The sequence below is a fragment of the Sardina pilchardus genome, chromosome 13 (assembly GCF_963854185.1).
Source record: "Sardina pilchardus chromosome 13, fSarPil1.1, whole genome shotgun sequence".
Classification (NCBI taxonomy): Eukaryota; Metazoa; Chordata; class Actinopteri; order Clupeiformes; family Clupeidae; genus Sardina; species Sardina pilchardus.
In genome coordinates, this window is record NC_085006.1 from 5,897,501 (window position 1) to 5,900,000 (window position 2,500).

Consider the following 2,500-nt stretch of genomic DNA (forward strand, 5'->3'; position numbering starts at 1 on the left):
TTGCTGTGTAATGATAAGGAGGCGATATGATTACTCTACTCTAATGGACTCTCTGGGTTCTGTCCCTAGTCAGTGTGTGTGTGTGTGTGTGTGTGTGTGTGCGCGCGTCGGGATGTTTGTCTTCATGGGTGTGCATCTTGCTGATGTCAGCAAGTGTGTGAGTGAAACATGCAATCTCTACAAAAAAATTGGAGTGCTGAATTTTTACGTAGTTAGACATCCATAAAATGATTTGATCATTTACCGTAGATTGTTCTTTGACCGTTCTTTATCATTGAGTACATTGTGATGAAGTGATTCTAGGGAACATTATCTACTGTGACTGAATGTATTATCTTGGTAAAGCTTTTTAGAGCCAATCACAGGTGTTATATTCTTCTCCTGAACATTTTGTTAGGTCATGTGATGATTTTAGTCATTTGGTAATTGGTGATCCATAATGTTCCATAATCCATAATGTTACAGTACACAATTGATAAAGCATATTGTTTTGAACCTTCCAACCTTTTCTCAAAAATGTAAACACAAACCCCAAATCTCAAGCCACATTCACAAAACCTTTGACAACCTCTGCTTATTCACAAAAGCAGCCATTACTCTACTGCTGTACTGAGCAGTTATTACACACACAACACAGTGTTCAGGGCAGCTTACTGTAAATTGCTCCAGGAGAAATTGCCATTGTTTGCATTACAGTAAATGCATTTGCATCTGAAAAACAAAACAAAACAAAGCAAAACAGAAAAAAACAAATCACAACTCAGTGGATTCAACAATTGCTAAATCCAGTAAAAATAAAAAGTATTGAGAATGGGGTTTTATGTTTACTATTTTGAGAAAAGGGTGGAAGGTTTTACAATGAGAAGTGCATTGCAGTCTACAGCATTACTGTATTGTACTACTGCATCACTACTGCATTGTACTCTGAACGCCTCACTGGTAGTTTCTGTCCATTGTTGATATGAACGTGCACTGTTCACCAACCTGTTTACACTCTTGAGGCGTTGTGTTTAACGTATGGCATTTGGACCGTCTTTATGTTTACTTTTTACCACTTGTGGTTACCATTATGCATCACAAGTGCATCACAAATGGCATGAGAATGTGTTTAGAGTTTTGCAAAAAAAGAGTCTATGAGATCTTCAAATTGTGTTTTATATGTGAAAACTGTTTATAGTTTTGCCAAAAGAGTGATCGATTCAAGAAATGTGTTCAGGAAACTGCTAATTTGGTTCAGAGAGTGGAGTTTAGTGCTTTAGCAAATGTGAAAAATGGTCATGTAAGTGTCTATTGTTTTCCTGTCCTATGAGTAGGAGCTGACTTGTCTTTTGAATGTTATGAACTCAGTAGTAATTGGCTGTGTGATGCCCAACCCTTCTCAGGTGACATGGCTCACCTCAGTCTCACCCTTACGAGGTGTGGCACTTTGGAGGTATATATATATATTTTATTTTTCATTTATGTATTTTAAAAAACGCTTCTGGCTGATCCACGTCTTCTCTGAAGGCTGCACAACACTCCTCTTGGCTGCCAAATTCCTCTCTGAGTGTGTGTGTGTGTTTGTGTGTGTGTGTGTGTGTGTGTGTGTGTGTGTGTGTGTGTGTGTGTGTGTGTGTGTGTGTGTGTGTGTGTGTGTGTGTGTGTGTGTGTGTGTGTGTGTGTGTGTGTGTGTAGCTTATGCGTCATGCAGAGTTGAGCAAGTGCACGGAGCGCAGAGGGCTGTCTCAGACAGTGCGCAGGTATGATGTTTACTGTAGCTGTGCTGAGCTGAGCTGACGCTCGCGCTCACGCCTCGACTTCTCACTCGGCATCTGCTCACGTGGGCGCCTCATGTGTCAACCCTGGAACATACTACTGAGAGAGAGACACAGAGACAGACAGAGAGAGAGAGAGAGAGAGAGAGAGAGAGAGGCAGAGAGAAAAACAGAGAGAGAAAGAGAGGAAGAGAGAGAGGCAGAGAGACAGAAAGAGATATATAGAGACAGAAAGAGAGATAGAGAGAGAGGCAGAGAGACAGAAAGAGATATATAGAGACAGAAAGAGAGATAGAGATAGAAGAGAGAGAGAGAGAGAGAGAGAGAGAGAGAGAGAGAGAGAGAGAGAGAGAGAGAGATGGCCTGCTCTCCACTCTCACCTGTGTGTGACTCTGTGTGCAGGTGAAGGCCAAACTGATATGGGTGTGGGTGTGTAATTATGTGCTGTTACCTGTCTGGCAGCTTTCTGTGGTTACACTGAAGAAGAGAGAGAGAGAGAGAGAGAGAGAGTGGGGGAGGAAAAGAAGAGTAGACAGAGAGAGATATTATTAAAAGAAAGAACTCAACATAAGAAGAAAGCAACCGCTCTGTTGAGCTCTAGTTCTAGCAGTAGATCTGGTTCTGACAGTAGCGGTGGCTAGTGCCAGGTCCGGCGCTAGCCGTGGTGATCTGTGGCTGGCTGGCTCCGGTGGCGGAGTGTTGGGGGCAGTGCGGGGCAGCGCCGGGGAGGGCCGGGCAGTCGTGAG

The 2,500-nt window shown here is 43.0% G+C and overlaps 1 protein-coding gene across 1 annotated transcript in view; it reads left to right on the forward strand.

Annotated features, from left to right (window-relative positions):
• LOC134099840 (trichohyalin-like) overlaps positions 1–2,500 on the forward strand; it is a 39,339-nt gene that overhangs the window by 396 nt on the left and 36,443 nt on the right. The gene's annotated exons all lie outside the window — the stretch shown is intronic.